This window comes from Rhea pennata, chromosome 3, assembly GCF_028389875.1.
Source record: "Rhea pennata isolate bPtePen1 chromosome 3, bPtePen1.pri, whole genome shotgun sequence".
NCBI lineage: Eukaryota > Metazoa > Chordata > Aves > Rheiformes > Rheidae > Rhea > Rhea pennata.
Genome location: NC_084665.1, coordinates 20,135,381 through 20,156,247, shown reverse-complemented (window position 1 = coordinate 20,156,247; position 20,867 = coordinate 20,135,381).

Sequence of the window (20,867 nt, the reverse complement as noted above, 5' to 3'; positions counted from 1 at the left end):
AGCCCCACGCTTAAATGGGCCCTTCTGTGAAGCAAATTTCTTTAGGGACAGCTAAGCATCATGTCCTCTCATGTGACTTGGTGCACGTACCTTATGATCCCATGGGGAGCTTGCTTCCTTCTTCCTTGCTTCCTTCCCTTCACCTCCCACTGTAATCGTGTCTCATGCAATGCCCTTCCCCGAGAGGGTGTTAAATTCTCTGGAAGTGCTGGATGTATATCATTTAGTATGTTTTTTTCATCTTTCCCTTTGCAAAATACTGTTTCTTGAACCTGTTCTTCCAGAAGTGCCTCTGTTCTCACGGTCAGAAAGCCCAACACCAAGAGAGTCCAATACTGAGATTATCTCTGATAATAATTCCCTTATGCAAAAGTCACTCTTCTATTTTTTTTAATGAACACATCTAATTTGAACCTTAATTTGAACTTTAATGGAGGGCAGCATAACTAACAGATGTAGAAAGGCAAGAAAGAAACTGAGTGCTCAGATGACTGGAATCTGGCCTCTGTTTTATTGTGCCTTTATCTAATAGAGCAAAAAGTTTAATAGAAATTTTCTGCATCTCCCTCAATTTTGATCCCATGCAGGATTGGATCCTTTACCCTGCAAACAGCACAGTGACATATGTTCTGGCAGTCCAGCCAGGTTTCTCTAATATCCCAATCTGAGCTTTCCTCAAAATTTGGCCTTCTATTTGGAAGAATAACAAACAAAGGTCAAATAATCTTCCAGAAAAAAATCAAAGCAGGCATTGCACGCATACTCTTTGGCTCCACATACAGTATCAGAACTATATAAATAGCAAAATAGGGGCATTTTTTTTTTAGAAATGCTTGGGATTTTTATATAGCAGTTTCTATGGAACTGAAAGCACTGATTTCTGTACAGAGCAAACACGCCAGTATTTGCAGCTCTCTTTGAGCTGGACAAGCCTGCCTAGCAGAAAAATGTAGCTGTTGCTGAGCTTTTTACAAAGCTGGTCTTCCAGAAGAGATCAGATAGTAGATTCTGCTGGCTGGTGGACAGTGTATAGTCATGGCAAGAGCTTTTCAGGCCTTAGGTATCCTTTCAGTACAATAATAACTTATGTCAGTACTCTCCTGTCCCTCTCTTGGCATGGCATTTGCTGCAGGTTGATTCTAGAAGCCGCAGCAAATCCACACTGAACACACACCATAATCCCTCAGGAAATAAAATGAAGATTTCTGTAGAGGCCTCTTAGGGACCCACAGTGTCCCTAAACAGAGAGATCTGTCTGCAGGGGCACCCTTGCCATGATCTTTTATATTAATAAAACTTATCTCACTCTTTCTACTAAGAAATTCTGGATTTGCTAAAGCATCTTTAAAGTGTAATTCCTCAGGCTGCTTCTGCTATGTACTGCATTATTTGGCTCATCTCCTGGACCACCAAGGTGAATTCTTTACAAAGGCATCCTGCACACAAAGTCATCCTATTTAGAGATCACTCAAAAAATGAGATTTTCCATTTGTACCTTAGCAGAAAGTTGCACAAATTGCTGCTTGGAAGTTTTGGGGGTCTAAATGGGTGCACATACAAAAAGCTTCTGTATAAATTCTGCAATCTTTTTGATCTAATGCCTGCAGTATAGATAAGGAAGAACATAAAGAAACAATTTGTATCTTTCTTTCTTTGCCCCCGGAACATGCATATCTTGTTCGTGTGAGAATGAAATCTGAAGGCCGGTTTTTGCAGGTTAAGTGCGCTATGTGATTCATCGTCATAGTCCCAAACAGGTATTTACCCAGTGCTGCACAGCTCAGTAATTCCCCATTAAAGTGGGTGGTTTATCTCTAATTGCTTGTACTGTTAAACTCCCTTGCAGTCTGACTTGATTATTTCACTTATGCACATTTATCAATGTATTTTCACAGCACCATTAGCCTACTTCTCTTCCTTTCAGCTAAGCCAACACAAGTTTCTCATGCTACATCAAACAAATAAAAAATAAACCAAATCAAACCAAACCTTATCTTTATGCTTGGAGCAGGCATGGTCTTAGTTCTGGTCTCTCAGGCTGGCAGCTGACATTCTGCTCTGAAATTTGCCTGTGAAGTGTGGGCAGATTTTCCGGCTTTGAGAAGACAGAAGTCTAGCTTCTGCGACTTCAAACTGAACATACAACATTTAAATCCCTACTTAAGGAGTAGAAAAAGCCCTTTTGGCATCAGTGGGTCAAAAAAGGGTAACAACCCATACAGATCCCACAAGGACAGCCTGCTTGGGGTGTTCAAAGTAATCCTCCAAGCTTAATATTTCCTTGGTAATAATATCACAGCTTGTTGGCTTATCAGTTGAGCTGCTATAACTTGATCACAGATGACAGTGGGGCTCTATCGGTAATTCCAGCTGAAGAAGACAGTTTGCTGTCCCTGTCTCTTGGGGTTGTTTTGCATTGTTCAGGAGCTAATTCTGAAGCCCAAAGTTTTATATTCCTGCAGTCCAGAACCAAGCTTCAGCACAGGGGTCACAGTAATTTTATGGCAAAATCTCATTAGATGGAAATTGAAGTTATTCTCCATTTTCAGGACGGCTCCTCGAAAGGCAGTGCTGAGAAGGAGCTGCCATGAAGGACCCTCCCAGCATAACTTCTCTTGAACACGACCAAGGAAGAAGATAAAATAAATAGGGCTAGTTAGCTTTAAGGGAGATTAAAACAGGACATATCTTCCAATATGTAAGAGTCCGGTATCCTGAAAAAAAAATTTTTTTCTTTTTCATGTCTATTATGAATAGAACAAGAAATAACGGGTTTAGATTGTGCCGTGCAGGGTTTAGGTGGGTTATGAGGAGAGCGGTGCAGCCAGGCAGGGGCAGGGTGGTCACAGGGCTGGGCTGGGCTGTGATGGGGGGCAGGCCCTGGGGATGGGCAGGGATGCTGGGGGGTGAGGGTGCCCTCAGGGCCTGAACAATGATTTAGGAAGTCTCTTCCAGTCCTACGGGAGCTGCACTCCCTCATTTCTCTTGTGGACAGTCAAGTTGCATTTGATTGCTTTAGAAATTAATCTCTGGTGTGTGATTTCCAGTGCACTGCAGCTGGATATGGACTTACACCCTGCTTTTGCGATTTTTCCTCCAGTAGAGTTGAGCAACAGGCGCTAAGCCCAGCCCATTAACCCTGGCATCAGTTAACACTAAACATTACCGCTCTGAAAAACGAGGCATTTGTCTCTCCTTCCCACTTTGGGGGTCAGGCAGAGTTGCAATGGTCTCTAAGGCAGCAGCAAACCGCACTATGTTTCTGGACTTTGCCTGGGACCTACTGGGGTCCCCTGATGCTCAGGTTAGTTTCCTGTGGCAATTGTAAGTGAAATCAAACAAGCACTGAATATTTTGCCTGCATTAGTAAGATAATTCAAAAAAAAAGTGCTTAGTGAAATAACCCAGTGATGTGGACAGGTAACAAAATCGGAGGATGTGGAGAGCTGGTCCCCGTGTCGCTGTAGACTAACTCTTGAGCAGGAAATGTCACTTCAGCAAAAAAACTTAAAGTACCGAGAATTTACTGCAACATTTTACAGAAACATTTTCTGCCAGCACAGCCAGTAGCAAAACACCTCTTAAACCTCTAGAGAGACCAGGCTGAAGGTGGGCTACAGAACTATACACAGGCCACTTATAAATCTGTTCTAGCACAGTAACTTTAGAACTGATCTAAATGTTTTCAGTATCTGCTTCCTTTTGCAAAGAGCTAGCTGGATATATCACTGCCAGCAAGCAGAAGGGGCAGCTGTGTGGTAAGAAATAGAAGAAAAGAAGTCGACAGAAATCGACGTCCCTGAAAAATAATAGAGACATTGGAGGCTGTCACCATAATAATCTGTAGCTTTCAATGCAAAAATGAATTATTGTGACAGCTTTAAAAAAAAATCATTTCAAAGCCTTGATTTCTTTCTCTCTCTGTGTGTGTTTTTCATTTTAACATAAAGGTGATTTTTTAATAGAGTGGATAGTGGAGACAGCAAGGTAATGACTGCATGAAGATTCAAAATTAAGCATAATCTTCAGACAAGTTATTCTGTGCCTTCTTTTCACTGGCTGGGCTGATCCTCACCACGCACACCATCCGCCCTACCACCAAACCTCTGCTGCTAGACTGCCACATGCATCTGAAGGGAAGGTTCTGGTCCTCCTGCACAGCTTCCTTCACCCTAAACTAAGGCTAATCCTAAAGCCTCATACTAAGGCTGATGCTTTTATTCTTGTGTGAACAGAAATTCTGAGGAGGTTTAAGAAAAAATACAGATTATAAAATCATACTTCTAATGAATCCTAAACTACGGTTTTGCAAAACTATGTTTAGCACATTCACCAATATTTCTTGAAACTTTATTGGTGCTTGGTAACTGAATAAAGTTCTGAAAATTTTCTTATGTTAAGCACCAGATGTTGTATGATGATATGACTGCTGAAGGTTTCCTTGATGAAAATGCTATAGTAACCATGTTAGTTAGGACACAAATCATATAAGAAGAGCAACAAACCAAGTTTTGGGCTAGATTATAGCTTTATCATAAGATCTCTGTAGTAAGTGCCACTGTGGGATCAGTGCGAACAAAACAGACAAACAAACAAACAAAAAGCCCCACTTCCCTTTGAAATGTCTCATGTTTTTCCTTTTTCACTCTTGTGGAATAGCATTTTTTATTTTTATTGTTCCTAAGTAATGTGGGACTTCTATTGTCCAAGGATAACAATGTAATGCAAACAAGTATATGGTATCAAGAAAAATAAATCAAATACATAATTGATATTATAGTCCCAATGCTGTAAATTTGGATTCAAAAAACATATTTTTACATACAAACCTAAAGTAAGACCTTTATGAACAGAGCCAGTAGAATAGAGCAGGGAATTACTCCCTAGAAGCCCAGGACTAGCTTGAAAACTTGCCTATCTGCCAAAACGACAGTAATAAAAAAGAACAACTTTTGTTGTTGCCTAGTACCTGACTCTGGGGCAGATGTGTTAAAAAAGGCAGTACAGAGAAAATGTCCTATCTCTATAAAGATAGTTCAGCTACAGCAGCTTATTATGCAAACTGAAAATTAATCTTCATTTGCAGTTTTTAAAATGACCATGCCAGGGGGCCATGCAAGCTGGTGGCTCCAGGTGTGTTGAGGCAGCAAGAGGCATGGGGGCTGTCCCACCACCCAGCAAGGGAGCAGGGCAGCTGGGGGCAGCCCAGAAAAATTGCAAATTTTATAGAAATAAAATTTGCATAAGATGTGACTCAGAAAATGTTAGGGAAAAATAGTAGGACAATTTTCTTGGTACTTCAGAACAAAATAGCTCTTTCTGAACATTTCATGGTTTTCAGACTGTCTAGTTGAAATGGAATATTTTGACCTAAATTTTCCCATGTAAGGACACTGTTTTTCCATTACCTTTTTTGATGAAAAAAGTTGTATTCAGTATATCAATTTTGATGAGGCCAATGACATGCTTCACGTTGTAGAAGAGGGAAAACATAGATAGTTTTTTTTTTTCCAAAAGAGTTTATAATATGAAGAAATATAAAAGACATAGCATGCTTAGTAAGCAGCACAGCCTCTCTCTCTCCACAGAAAAAAAAATGGAGTAGGGAGCTATGTTTTCAGATAGAGTGTTAATTTTCTAAGGAAAAAGAAAAAAGGGAGAAAAGGTAGCTGAACTTAATCTGCAATCCACTTGAGCTCTATAGGTGATATTTGGACTTCCTGTAACCACGTACCTGCAAATGAACAAGGAAGACAAGAGCAGAACTGGGGAAAGGAGATCAAGGGAGAAAAGCCTGAAAAGGGACCAGAGGGAGAAACCTGAATGTACAGGCTGGTATATGACAGTCATGTTTGTGTCAAGCTGTTTTTTATGGAAATGCTCCTAATGAAAGTATACAGATTACCATTCCAGGTAAAGGCATACTGCTCCTGAGTTCCCCTTGGAGTGGGGATGCTAAAGAAAGCATTGGCTACGTCTGTGGCTGCGTACCATGTGCCAGCATGCTGCTGGATCCGCTGAACGGCGAATGTGTGTATCGCACTACGCCTGCCTGTAGTAAGTCGTTAATTGTGGCTTGAATTGCTTCATCACTCTCTGGAATTCAATACTGTTCCTGATTAACAACCGGGGTAGCAATTGGAATTTGTGCTTCTTCCACGACCTTTCCCACTTGGACAGCACGGATGTGCAACCACCACGCGGTACCAAATGCCCAGAGGCACCCGTCTCTTTCTAGCGTCTGGCCTCGCAAGATGTCCATCCCTATTACATATTCCTCTACCGCAGCAATCATGACGTGGTATCACCAAGTATCACGCAGTACGGATACAAAAGTTACAGTACGGGCCCGCGAGGGCCCAGGGCAGCTCGCGGCAGACAGGTTCCCGCGGGGGACAGCACGCTGCCCGGCCCGGCGGCCCGCCCCTGGCTGCAGCGCGTGCATGGGGCGTGCGCACACGCGGTTTCTTTCCTCGCCTTTTTCCACCCCTTCCTTCATTCTCTCTCTGTTTTTAACTTTCCCCTTTGCTTTCGCTTCTCCTTCCTTTCCTTTCTGATTTTTAATCCCTCCCCTTTTCCTTTCTTCCCCTTTCATTTATTCTCCATTCTTTCCTCTGCTCCTTTTCTTCCCCTCAGTGGGCTTCCCGGGGTTTTCTTCACACATCTGTCCTCCCAGCTTTCCCTCCGGATTTCTTCCTTCCCTCTTTGCATTTCCACCCCCTTTCTGCGCCTTTTCTCCACCTTTTCTATTGCCACCTCTCTTTTCCCACTCTCCCCCCTCTTTCCCCAGTCTTTCTTCCCCTTTCCCCCTTCTAATTCTCCTTCTTTTCACTCCGGTCTCCTCTCTTTATTCTCCTCTTTTTATCTCCTTTCTTTCCTTCCCCAGTTTTTCACCCCTCTTCTCTCCACCTGTTTTTCTCCACCTTTTTCTCTCCCACCTTCTTCTTCTTGCTTCCTTTATGCCACCTCTTTCCTCCCTCTTTTCCCTTCCCCTCCTTCTCTTCCTTTATTTTACCTATCCCCTTCCTCTTTTCCTTTCCTTCTTTCCTCTCTTTCCTTTGCACCCCCTTTCCTCTGCCCCTTTCTTTGCTTCACTTTGCTTTTCTAACCCTTCATTTCCTCCTTCTTTTCTTCCCACCTTCCTCTGCCCCTCCATTTCTTCCCCTCTTTTTCCTACCCACACTTTTCTCCCCTCACTCTTTCTCCCACCCGTTCTTCTCCCCTCCTTTTGCCTTCCCCCTTTCTTATCTTTCCCTTCCTGTTCTCCCACTTTCTTAGCTCCTCCTCTCTAATCCGCCCCTCTTTAATCCCCCTTACTTAGCTCCCCCCCTTCTGTCCCTCTGTCTCCCCATTTCCTTCCTCACATTCTTTCTACCCTTTTCTCTCAGCACATTTTCTCCCCCATTTTAACTCCTGCTCCTTTGCCCTCCTTGTTTCTCTCTTTTTGCTCACGTTTTCTCCCTCTTTCCCCTCTTTTTCAGCATCCTTTTCCCCCTCCATTTCCACACACTTTTCTTAACCCCCTTTCTAACACCCTTTGCTTTTGCCCCTTTGCCTCCCTTTATCTCCCCCTTTTGCCCTTTCTTTTTACCTTCCTCTTTTCCCCTTATTTCCCCCCTTTCTTCTTGTTCTCTTTTCTGCCCTCCTTTATCCTCCAACATTTTATACCCCCACTGCTTCTCCCTTTGTTCTACTCCCCTTTTCTCTTCCCCTTTTTGGCTCTCCCCTTTCTTCACCTTTTTTCCCCTCCTTTTCCTCTCCCCTTCTGCCTCCCTCTTTTGCATCTCTGTTTCTCTCCCTCCGGTTTCTTCCTCCTTTCTTCTCCACCGTCTTGTCTCCCTCTTTTCTTACCCTCCTACTTTTCCTCCTACTTCTCTCTTTTGCCTTCGCACCACGTCCCCTCATCTTTCTCCTCCTTTCTTACACACCTCTTCATCCACACAACTTTTCTCCCATTTTGCCTCCTTTCTTACCTTGCCCTCGGTCACCAGTCTTCTTTCGCCACCACGTTCTCCCCGGTTTGCTACGCTTCTCGCTACCCCTCTTTTCTGACCCTTTTCTCTCCCCTAGTCTTCTCTCCTTTCCACCCCATTTCCTCCCCTTCTTTCTACCCTTTCCCCTCCCCATTTGCCTCATCCTTTCTCCTTGCACCCTTTTTCCTACTCTGATGCTCCCTTCTCTCCTCCCCAGCTCTCCCTCCCCTTCCTCGTCGTTTCTTTCTTCACACTTGCTTAGACCCACTTTTCCGCCTAACATTTTCTGAACACTTTTCTGACCCCTTTTCTTTCCCTTTGCTCCCAGTTTCCTTCTCCCTTTGATTCTACCCACTTCTTTCTCACCCTCTTCCTTACCCTTTTCTCGACCCTTCTTTTCCTTTCCCTTTCTTTCCTTGCCCCTTTCTTTCTTTACTCTTTCTTTTCTCACCCCTCCCCTTTTCCCCTTTCTTTTCTCTCCGTTTCTAGCCTTTCTCTTCAGTTGCTCTACATTTCTTTCCTCGCGCTTGCTTTTCTCCCCTCTTTATTTTCAATAATTTCTACATCTCCATTTCTTCTCTTTCCCTTCCTCTTTCTCTTCCTTCCCTCATCTTCCTCCTCATCTTCCTCTTCCTCTTCCTCGTTCTCCTCTTGCTCCAGTCCATCTCCTCCTCTTGCTCCACCTCCTCCTCTTGCTCGCCACTCCCGCCACACGCAAGCACCAGGCGGCAATGGCACCAGCTCCGCGCAGGCTTGTGCAGGAGCGCTGCGAAGCAGGGCGGCAGCTCTGCAGGCAGCAGCTGCAGCACCTGGCGGCTGCACGGCCAGCCGAGAGCTGGGCAGGCTGCAGGGCAGGCGGCCTTCGCGGGGCCTCCTTCTGCAACAGCCCTTGCTGCTGCTCTGCTGCAATATCGCCTGCCCCGCAGGTGCCTTTGAGGTGCTGCCTCGAGGCTTCCGAGAGCTGCTGGAAGCCCAGGGCTGCCTCTGAGGGGCAGCCCCTGGGCATCCTGCTGCTAGGCTTCTCCAAGAGAGGCGGTGGAGGGCCAGAGGTGCAGCTGACGTGTCTGCTTCTCCCGCTGGGGCTTCCCGCGCTGGGCTGCTGCATGTCACAGGGTGGCGGGCTGCACGCAGCCTCAGGCTCTGGGCTCCTATGGCCCAGGAGATCCTGCAAGGAAAAGCAGGCAGCGCTGCCAGAAGAATTCCTCGAGTGCAGCAAGGCTGTTTAGCAGGGCAGCCCTTGCATGGGCACAGCGGCAAGGGGCTGGCTCCAAATCCGCCGTCTCCCGAGAGCCTCAGCCCAAGGGCTGGGGATGCTGTTTCCCGCGAGAAGCCGGCAGCAGGAGAGCTGCATGGCCGGGCTGCCTTACCTGGACTGCCTGGGGCAGGCTCTGCTCTTGGCCGCAAGGAGCAGCCAGAGGCTGGCCAAAGAGAGGCCACGCGAGGCCACAGGCCGGCTGCCCCGCGCTGTCCCCGTCGGCCAAGGCTCGCCTCCCAGCAAAGCACCACGCTGCGAGTCTCTTGCCAGTCCTCGTCCCAGCTGCTGCAAGCAAGAGCAGAGCGGAAGCCGCGTTGTTAAAAAAGCAGGAGCAGAGAGCGCCGCTGCCTGTTTTGTGCGTGTGCAGGACGAGGTGATGGCAAAGGAAGAGCAGAGCTGCAAGCGGAGTCAGCGACTCGGCAGCAGCGGGGGAAATGGAAAGACAACGAAGGGCTCCCCGGAGGAAGCAGCTCCGCAGCCGTGAAGCTGGGACGGTGCCTCGGAGCACATCAGCTTCCCGTGACTCCTTGATGTGCTTCCCGCGACTGTTGCCTCGCAAAAGGGGGGAACACCCAGGGCCCTGCAGGGACCGCAGGGTGTGGGACACGTGCAGAGGGGCACGGCCGAGGTTTCTGGGGTCCCCGCAAGGCAGGCGTGCCCCGCGGGCAGCTTGCAGCGGCAGCGGTTTGGGCCGCACGGTCTGAGCGAGGCCCTGGCCCCGGGCTGGCCGGGGGGCCGGCGGGGCTGCTGCTGTTCAGCCGCCTTTCGGCCGGGCGCGAGGGGAGCAGGCAGCTGCTCGGCAGCGCCTCCCGACTCACCCGCGGAGCGGCCAATGCCCTCCTCAGCAGCTGGTGGGCCGGAGACCGGCCATCGCTCGCTGCCGGCCTGCAAGAAACGGGCTGAGCTGGCAGAGCTGCGCGGCAGCAGCCGGGGCCGCCAGGGAGGTGCTGCGGCCCCGCAGAGCGCGCGAGCGGCTGCAGGGAAGAGCCGAGGTCTGGAGGCGCCTGCGGAGGAGGTGCCGGGGTGCGCGCACGGCGCTGCCTCTGCGGGTTCGGGGCAGCTGGCGGCCAAGGCGCCGCTGCAGCCGGCCACCCCGACCCGCGCGGTCTCCAGCCGCTGGCGGGTGCCGCCTCCTGCCGCGCAGCCCCGGGCTGCCTCAGGCGCCGGGTCCCGACGGCTGCGGCCCCCGCCGCGGCCCCCGCCGACGCGCGGCTCCCTCCCGCCAGCACCGCGCCAGGGCTGGGGCAGGGGCAGCCCCCGCTCACCTCCGCCGCTGCGCCGGCCCGGGCTCCTGCGTGGGCGCACGGGCGGCAGCCGCTCGGGCTCCCGCGCCCGCTCCCACCGGCAGGGCTGCTGCGCCGGGGGCAGCCCCGGCAGCCCCCCTCGGCCCGCGGCCTCGCCGCAGTGCGGGCGGCCCGGCTCCGCGGCCGGGCCCACCCGAGCGTGGTGCTCCGCCAGCACGACGTCGCCTCCCGCGACCTGCGGCGAGAAGCAGGAGGAGCCTCCGAGCCGGCGGCTGCCCGTCCCGCGCCCCGGCACCGGCCACCCCCGCCCCACACCGCCACGCACAGCACTCACCGGACAGTGATCGCGCGGGGGCCCCACCGGGACCCGGCCGGTGGGGCCTTGCTGGCCACAAGCGTCCTCCTGAGCACCTTCCCGCCCGGACGCCACCGCGTCCTTCCCGCACAGCGCCCCGAGGGTGCCAAGCGGCTGCTGGTCCTCGACCAGCCAGGCGGAGCCCCATCTGCGGGGGGAGAGCAGGGAGCGTGTGGGCGGCTGCGAGCTGGGGCAGCCGCGGCAGGGGAGCCCCGGCGGGAGAGCCGCGCCGCGCCGCGCCGCGCCGCGCCGCGCGCGGGGGCAGAGCCGTGGGGCGGCAGGCAGCAGCCTCCGACCCAGCGCCCGGAGCCTGCCCCTCTGCTCTTCCCCCGCCCCACGCCGAGGGGAAAGGCTGCCCCTCCGCGCGGCGCAGGCCCCCCTGCGAGGGGCTGCCGGGCCCCGGGAGCAGCAGCCGCGGCCGTGGGGAGCACAGGGCCCGCGCCCCTGGGCCGCGCGGGGAGCGCAGGAGGCAGAGCTGCCTCCGGGCACCTGCCCTGGGCTCCGGGCTCCGGGCTCCGGGGGCTGCAGCCATCTGCCCCGGGCAGCGCCTCTGCCGGGGAGCAGCGCGCCGGTGCCGAGCGCTGCCGCCGCGCGGGGAGCCGGCGTCTCCCCGCTGCCGCGCGCCGGCTCAGCGTCGCACTGGGCCGGGCGGGCGCCGGCGGCCGTGGCCACCCGGGCGCCGCGGTGGCACATTGTGAGGCGCCGCGGGGCCGTGGGGCAGGGCCGGGGCGTGGGCCGGGGCCGCGGGCTCCGAGGGGAGTCTCCCCGCCGCCCAGCGCCTCCAGCGCCGCCACGGCACGGTCCCGCCGGCGGTGTGCGAGCGTAGCTGGTGGGGCCGGGCACCGCGGAGGGCTCCCGCCAGGCCCCCTTTGCTCTCCGCTCTGCTCCCCACACGCCCAGCGCCGCCTCCTGCCATGGAGAAGGTCTAGAAGACATGCCCAGAGACGAGGCACTGCCTCCGCGTGTGCCGTGGTGGCTCCTGGGCGGAGGCAGACGGTGCCTGGGAGAAGGCAGCACAGGGCCTTGGTGCTGGAGGAGCTCCCGCCTTGAGCACCTGGCCCCGTGTCGCTGAACACTCCCAGCGCACAGGGCTCCCCACGTGGCCGCAGCAGCCCCTCTCCTTGCTGGGCCAGGGGGACTCCAGCTTTGGAGAGCTCAGCAAGCAGGAGAGCCTCTGCCCGCTCGAGATCTCTCCAGGGTGCAGACGCGGCCCCACATCCCCACTTTCACGCTTCCCCTGCACTCCGTCACGGTCGCGCTCAGCCCAGGTCAGAGAGCTCCCTGCACGTGCCGAAAGCTGGCGTCAGCACGGCAAAGGGGAATCTCAGCTGCAGCCCCTGTCAGGAAAAACGTTCCGGGAAAGATTCTGCTGCCTAAACACGAGCCTGTGGTGCCGCCCAGAAGTGCCCGTGGTGCCCGGGGATAAGCAGAGGCCTGTGGACAGGGGCGTCCAGGCAGCCGAATCCCGGAGCTCGACTCAGCTCCGTGCCGGCAGCCTGCAGGGAGACTCCAAGGCAGACTGCGCAGGAGCTGAGGCTGCTCTCGGGAACGCTTGTGGGCAGGTGCTGTTCTGGGTAGATTGCCGGGGCCAAACGCCCCGTTTGGCAAGCCAGCACAAACACGCACACGCACACAAACACTCTTCACGAGCAAGCAGCTTATTAGTAGATCCTTGCAAAGAGACCGCCCCCATGGTAATCTCGAGAAGGACCACTCCAATGCTTGCCCCGATCGTCTGCGTGACGAGAGAGAGTCGGCAGGCACCATCTTTTGGGGCGTCCCCAAGGAGGCAACGAGTAGTACAGATACAGTACAGATACAAATGTTACACCACGGACCAGTCCCACCAAGTATCACGTAGTACGGCTACGTGCCACCGCGTGGTCCGTTGTTGGAACATGTCTATATCCCACCACGCCAACAACGCGCTGCTGTAAAAAGGAGTCCATAGGAGAACGTAAGAAAGAGAGCATACAAGGGACACAACAGGAAATACAAAGGACAATTGCAAACACTAAGCAGCAAACAGCAATAATTTCTGTAACCAAGGCCACCCCCATGCCCACGTCCCAAAAGGATTCCGCTCATCACTAACTTGCAGTTGCTTTGTTAAGTGTTGTAGTTCTTGGATCTTTGCGTGAATGGATTGTGAACGATCACTTAAATTCATACAACACGTCTTTAACGTCTTGACAGCCGTGACCATGGACTAGCAATAGAAAAGCAATGGCAGCACGATTCTGCAATGTAGCTTGCCTTTGGAATCAACATCAGTCAGCAAGCCCACTAAAGCACTACTGCTATGGCTCCTAAATTTACTTAACCAACAGCCAAGTTCAGTTAATGTAGCTAATGCTTGAGCACTTGCGATATTAAAGGACACTGTCCACTTGTCTAGTAGCGATGTCACACCAAGCAGTGGCGTTTTGGTAAATCGCCTTGGTACTGCTCACCCACCAGGCTGCAGACGCATTTTTCCCAGGAGAGTTAAACAGAGTGCAATAAGGAGCGGATAAAGACCCAAACAATTGCAGTTCTGGCGGTGATAACGCCGGTGATACGCCTGCTCGCGACAGCCGTCCATCCCAGGAGCTGTTCCGCTGTGTACAACGAGACCGGCCGCTGCCGAGGGAGGCGTTACACAGGGCTGCTAATTCTTCTGCCGTCAAGGGTGCACCAACCAAGCAGGTAGAGAACGGGTTCTGCGGGCTAGCAGTACTTAAGCAGAGGTGCTCTTGTCCCGTGACATTGGCTACAGTCACCCAGACATCCTGTTGTGGCGGAGGTACAATCCAGGCACACCTAGGAAAATAAGAAGGGCAGGGGAAGACAACACACCTCTGTCCCTGACTACTCTCTTCGCCTAAGCTGTTTGGTTGGTACTCGCTTCCGCTGTTGCTCGCCCTGAACGACCACGGTTACTGCACGCGAATCATCAGCTGCAAGCATTTTGGCCGGAAGCGGCACCGGCTGTGAAGGGGGTCGGTACCAGACACGAGCTCCTGCAAGCCAAGTCGGTGGTGGCTCACTTGGTGTTACGCTGTGCACATAATACACATTAACCCATGGAGCAGGCGGTACCGAGCCAGGGTGCGGTGTACTCTTTCTGAGACCTAACAACAGAGGCGACTGCAGGTTTGTTTGTACGGGGTTCAACAGCACGATACCCTTACTAAGGAATGTTGAACTTAGTTGCAGCACCCGCAGGCATGCTGGTTGCGCATCGTTGACATGCAGATGAACGTCGGTGCATAACCATGTCACCTCCCCACTACCGATACTCCAGGCCTGTGTGCTGTGGACAATATATCCGCCTTGTGCACTAGTGGCTGGGAACTGTGTGCCCTGCTTTACAGATATTACAGTCGTTGATGTGCTGACACTGGGTGCTGGGCCCTGTATTTTCTTTGGATTGACTTCCCACCCAGCTTCCCGTAAGCACAAAACAGTCACGTCCAGGACTGTTTGCACTTCTTCCTGTGTTAACCCCTGCACTAGTGTAGTATATCATCAGTGTATTGCAACAGCTGTACCTGGGCAGGTACCTCTATTTTTTCGAGCGTGCGGTGAATGGCTTGGTGACAATAGGGAGGACTGTGTTTATAGCCTCGAGGCAATCTGGTGAAAGTATACAGATTACCATTCCAGGTAAAGGCATACTGCTCCTGAGTTCCCCTTGGAGTGGGGATGCTAAAGAAAGCATTGGCTACGTCTGTGGCTGCGTACCATGTGCCAGCATGCTGCTGGATCCGCTGAACGGCGAATGTGTGTATCGCACTACTCCTGCCTGTAGTAAGTCGTTAATTGTGGCTTGAATTGCTTCATCACTCCCTGGAATTCAATACTGTTCCTGATTAACAACCGGGGTAGCAATTGGAATTTGTGCTTCTTCCACGACCTTTCCCACTTGGACAGCACGGATGTGCAACCACCACGCGGTACCAAATGCCCAGAGGCACCCGTCTCTTTCTAGCGTCTGGCCTCGCAAGATGTCCATCCCTATTACATATTCCTCTACCGCAGCAATCATGACGTGGTATCACCAAGTATCACGCAGTACGGATACAAAAGTTACAGTACGGGCCCGCGAGGGCCCAGGGCAGCTCGCGGCAGACAGGTTCCCGCGGGGGACAGCACGCTGCCCGGCCCGGCGGCCCGCCCCTGGCTGCAGCGCGTGCACGGGGCGTGCGCACACGCGGTTTCTTTCCTCGCCTTTTTCCACCCCTTCCTTCATTCTCTCTCTGTTTTTAACTTTCCCCTTTGCTTTCGCTTCTCCTTCCTTTCCTTTCTGATTTTTAATCCCTCCCCTTTTCCTTTCTTCCCCTTTCATTTATTCTCCATTCTTTCCTCTGCTCCTTTTCTTCCCCTCAGTGGGCTTCCTGGGGTTTTCTTCACACATCTGTCCTCCCAGCTTTCCCTCCGGATTTCTTCCTTCCCTCTTTGCATTTCCACCCCCTTTCTGCGCCTTTTCTCCACCTTTTCTATTGCCACCTCTCTTTTCCCACTCTCCCTCCTCTTTCCCCAGTCTTTCTTCCCCTTTCCCCCTTCTAATTCTCCTTCTTTTCACTCCGGTCTCCTCTCTTTATTCTCCTCTTTTTATCTCCTTTCTTTCCTTCCCCAGTTTTTCACCCCTCTTCTCTCCACCTGTTTTTCTCCACCTTTTTCTCTCCCACCTTCTTCTTCTTGCTTCCTTTATGCCACCTCTTTCCTCCCTCTTTTCCCTTCCCCTCCTTCTCTTCCTTTATTTTACCTATCCCCTTCCTCTTTTCCTTTCCTTCTTTCCTCTCTTTCCTTTGCACCCCCTTTCCTCTGCCCCTTTCTTTGCTTCACTTTGCTTTTCCAACCCTTCATTTCCTCCTTCTTTTCTTCCCACCTTCCTCTGCCCCTCCATTTCTTCCCCTCTTTTTCCTACCCACACTTTTCTCCCCTCACTCTTTCTCCCACCCGTTCTTCTCCCCTCCTTTTGCCTTCCCCCTTTCTTATCTTTCCCTTCCTGTTCTCCCACTTTCTTAGCTCCTCCTCTCTAATCCGCCCCTCTTTAATCCCCCTTACTTAGCTCCCCCCTTCTGTCCCTCTGTCTCCCCATTTCCTTCCTCACATTCTTTCTACCCTTTTCTCTCAGCACATTTTCTCCCCCATTTTAACTCCTGCTCCTTTGCCCTCCTTGTTTCTCTCTTTTTGCTCACGTTTTCTCCCTCTTTCCCCTGTCTTTTTCCAGCATCCTTTTCCCCCTCCATTTCCACACACTTTTCTTAACCCCTTTTCTAACACCCTTTGCTTTTGCCCCTTTGCCTCCCTTTATCTCCCCCTTTTGCCCTTTCTTTTTACCTTCCTCTTTTCCCCTTATTTCCCCCCTTTCTTCTTGTTCTCTTTTCTGCCCTCCTTTATCCTCCAACATTTTATACCCCCACTGCTTCTCCCTTTGTTCTACTCCCCTTTTCTCTTCCCCTTTTTGGCTCTCCCCTTTCTTCACCTTTTTTCCCCTCCTTTTCCTCTCCCCTTCTGCCTCCCTCTTTTGCATCTCTGTTTCTCTCCCTCCGGTTTCTTCCTCCTTTCTTCTCCACCGTCTTGTCTCCCTCTTTTCTTACCCTCCTACTTTTCCTCCTACTTCTCTCTTTTGCCTTCGCACCACGTCCCCTCATCTTTCTCCTCCTTTCTTACACACCTCTTCATCCACACAACTTTTCTCCCATTTTGCCTCCTTTCTTACCTTGCCCTCGGTCACCAGTCTTCTTTCGCCACCACGTTCTCCCCGGTTTGCTACGCTTCTCGCTACCCCTCTTTTCTAACCCTTTTCTCTCCCCTAGTCTTCTCTCCTTTCCACCCCATTTCCTCCCCTTCTTTCTACCCTTTCCCCTCCCCATTTGCCTCATCCTTTCTCCTTGCACCCTTTTTCCTACTCTGATGCTCCCTTCTCTCCTCCCCAGCTCTCCCTCCCCTTCCTCGTCGTTTCTTTCTTCACACTTGCTTAGACCCACTTTTCCGCCTAACATTTTCTGAACACTTTTCTGACCCCTTTTCTTTCCCTTTGCTCCCAGTTTCCTTCTCCCTTTGATTCTACCCACTTCTTTCTCACCCTCTTCCTTACCCTTTTCTCGACCCTTCTTTTCCTTTCCCTTTCTTTCCTTGCCCCTTTCTTTCTTTACTCTTTCTTTTCTCACCCCTCCCCTTTTCCCCTTTCTTTTCTCTCCGTTTCTAGCCTTTCTCTTCAGTTGCTCTACATTTCTTTCCTCGCGCTTGCTTTTCTCCCCTCTTTATTTTCAATAATTTCTACATCTCCATTTCTTCTCTTTCCCTTCCTCTTTCTCTTCCTTCCCTCATCTTCCTCCTCATCTTCCTCTTCCTCTTCCTCGTTCTCCTCTTGCTCCAGTCCATCTCCTCCTCTTGCTCCACCTCCTCCTCTTGCTCGCCACTCCCGCCACACGCAAGCACCAGGCGGCAATGGCACCAGCTCCGCGCAGGCTTGTGCAGGAGCGCTGCGAAGCAGGGCGGCAGCTCTGCAGGCAGCAGCTGCAGCACCTGGCGGCTGCACGGCCAGCCGAGAGCTGGGCAGGCTGCAGGGCAGGTGGCCTTCGCGGGGCCTCCTTCTGCAACAGCCCTTGCTGCTGCTCTGCTGCAATATCGCCTGCCCCGCAGGTGCCTTTGAGGTGCTGCCTCGAGGCTTCCGAGAGCTGCTGGAAGCCCAGGGCTGCCTCTGAGGGGCAGCCCCTGGGCATCCTGCTGCTAGGCTTCTCCAAGAGAGGCGGTGGAGGGCCAGAGGTGCAGCTGACGTGTCTGCTTCTCCCGCTGGGGCTTCCCGCGCTGGGCTGCTGCATGTCACAGGGTGGCGGGCTGCACGCAGCCTCAGGCTCTGGGCTCCTATGGCCCAGGAGATCCTGCAAGGAAAAGCAGGCAGCGCTGCCAGAAGAATTCCTCGAGTGCAGCAAGGCTGTTTAGCAGGGCAGCCCTTGCATGGGCACAGCGGCAAGGGGCTGGCTCCAAATCCGCCGTCTCCCGAGAGCCTCAGCCCAAGGGCTGGGGATGCTGTTTCCCGCGAGAAGCCGGCAGCAGGAGAGCTGCATGGCCGGGCTGCCTTACCTGGACTGCCTGGGGCAGGCTCTGCTCTTGGCCGCAAGGAGCAGCCAGAGGCTGGCCAAAGAGAGGCCGCGCGAGGCCGCAGGCCGGCTGCCCCGCGCTGTCCCCGTCGGCCAAGGCTCGCCTCCCAGCAAAGCACCACGCTGCAAGTCTCTTGCCAGTCCTCGTCCCAGCTGCTGCAAGCAAGAGCAGAGCGGAAGCCGCGTTGTTAAAAAAGCAGGAGCAGAGAGCGCCGCTGCCTGTTTTGTGCGTGTGCAGGACGAGGTGATGGCAAAGGAAGAGCAGAGCTGCGAGCGGAGTCAGCGACTCGGCGGCAGCGGGGGAAATGGAAAGACAGCGAAGGGCTCCCCGGAGGAAGCAGCTCCGCAGCCGTGAAGCTGGGACGGTGCCTCGGAGCACATCAGCTTCCCGTGACTCCTTGATGTGCTTCCCGCGACTGCTGCCTCGCAGAAAGGGGGAACACCCAGGGCCCTGCAGGGACCGCAGGGTGTGGGACACGTGCAGAGGGGCACGGCCGAGGTTTCTGGGGTCCCCGCAAGGCAGGCGTGCCCCGCGGGCAGCTTGCAGCGGCAGCGGTTTGGGCCGCACGGTCTGAGCGAGGCCCTGGCCCCGGGCTGGCCGGGGGGCCGGCGGGGCTGCTGCTGTTCAGCCGCCTTTCGGCCGGGCGCAAGGGGAGCAGGCAGCTGCTCGGCAGCGCCTCCCGACTCACCCGCGGAGCGGCCAATGCCCTCCTCAGCAGCTGGTGGGCCGGAGACCGGCCATCGCTCGCTGCTGGCCTGCAAGAAACGGGCTGAGCTGGCAGAGCTGCGCGGCAGCAGCCGGGGCCGCCAGGGAGGTGCTGCGGCCCCGCAGAGCGCGCGCGCGGCTGCAGGGAAGAGCCGAGGTCTGGAGGCGCCTGCGGAGGAGGTGCCGGGGTGCGCGCACGGCGCTGCCTCTGCGGGTTCGGGGCAGCTGGCGGCCAAGGCGCCGCTGCAGCCGGCCACCCCGACCCGCGCGGTCTCCAGCCGCTGGCGGGTGCCGCCTCCTGCCGCGCAGCCCCGGGCTGCCTCAGGCGCCGGGTCCCGACAGCTGCGGCCCCCGCCGCGGCCCCCGCCGACGCGCGGCTCCCTCCCGCCAGCACCGCGCCAGGGCTGGGGCAGGGGCAGCCCCCGCTCACCTCCGCCGCTGCGCCGGCCCGGGCTCCTGCGTGGGCGCACGGGCGGCAGCCGCTCGGGCTCCCGCGCCCGCTCCCACCGGCAGGGCTGCTGCGCCGGGGGCAGCCCCGGCAGCCCCCCTCGGCCCGCGGCCTCGCCGCAGTGCGGGCGGCCCGGCTCCGCGGCCGGGCCCACCCGAGCGTGGTGCTCCGCCAGCACGACGTCGCCTCCCGCGACCTGCGGCGAGAAGCAGGAGGAGCCTCCGAGCCGGCGGCTGCCCGTCCCGCGCCCCGGCACCGGCCACCCCCGCCCCACACCGCCACGCACAGCACTCACCGGACAGTGATCGCGCGGGGGCCCCACCGGGACCCGGCCGGTGGGGCCTTGCTGGCCACAAGCGTCCTCCTGAGCACCTTCCCGCCCGGACGCCACCGCGTCCTTCCCGCACAGCGCCCCGAGGGTGCCAAGCGGCTGCTGGTCCTCGACCAGCCAGGCGGAGCCCCATCTGCGGGGGGAGAGCAGGGAGCGTGTGGGCGGCTGCGAGCTGGGGCAGCCGCGGCAGGGGAGCCCCGGCGGGAGAGCCGCGCCGCGCCGCGCCGCGCCGCGCCGCGCGCGGGGGCAGAGCCGTGGGGCGGCAGGCAGCAGCCTCCGACCCAGCGCCCGGAGCCTGCCCCTCTGCTCTTCCCCCGCCCCACGCCGAGGGGAAAGGCTGCCCCTCCGCGCGGCGCAGGCCCCCCTGCGAGGGGCTGCCGGGCCCCGGGAGCAGCAGCCGCGGCCGTGGGGAGCACAGGGCCCGCGCCCCTGGGCCGCGCGGGGAGCGCAGGAGGCAGAGCTGCCTCCGGGCACCTGCCCTGGGCTCCGGGCTCCGGGCTCCGGGGGCTGCAGCCATCTGCCCCGGGCAGCGCCTCTGCCGGGGAGCAGCGCGCCGGTGCCGAGCGCTGCCGCCGCGCGGGGAGCCGGCGTCTCCCCGCTGCCGCGCGCCGGCTCAGCGTCGCACTGGGCCGGGCGGGCGCCGGCGGCCGTGGCCACCCGGGCGCCGCAGCGGCACATTGTGAGGCGCCGGCGGGGCCGTGGGGCAGGGCCGGGGCGTGGGCCGGGGCCGCGGGCTCCGAGGGGAGTCTCCCCGCCGCCCAGCGCCTCCAGCGCCGCCGCGGCACGGTCCCGCCGGCGGTGTGCGAGCGTAGCTGGTGGGGCCGGGCACCGCGGAGGGCTCCCGCCAGGCCCCCTTTGCTCTCCGCTCTGCTCCCCACACGCCCAGCGCCGCCTCCTGCCATGGAGAAGGTCTAGAAGACATGCCCAGAGACGAGGCACTGCCTCCGCGTGTGCCGTGGTGGCTCCTGGGCGGAGGCAGACGGTGCCTGGGAGAAGGCAGCACAGGGCCTTGGTGCTGGAGGAGCTCCCGCCTTGAGCACCTGGCCCCGTGTCGCTGAACACTCCCAGCGCACAGGGCTCCCCACGTGGCCGCAGCAGCCCCTCTCCTTGCTGGGCCAGGGGGACTCCAGCTTTGGAGAGCTCAGCAAGCAGGAGAGCCTCTGCCCGCTCGAGATCTCTCCAGGGTGCAGACGCGGCCCCACATCCCCACTTTCACGCTTCCCCTGCACTCCGTCACGGTCGCGCTCAGCCCAGGTCAGAGAGCTCCCTGCACGTGCCGAAAGCTGGCGTCAGCACGGCAAAGGGGAATCTCAGCTGCAGCCCCGGTCAGGAAAAACGTTCCGGGAAAGATTCTGCTGCCTAAACACGAGCCCTGGCATCCGCCTGTGGTGCCGCCCAGAAGTGCCCGTGGTGCCCGGGGATAAGCAGAGGCCTGTGGACAGGGGCGTCCAGGCAGCCGAA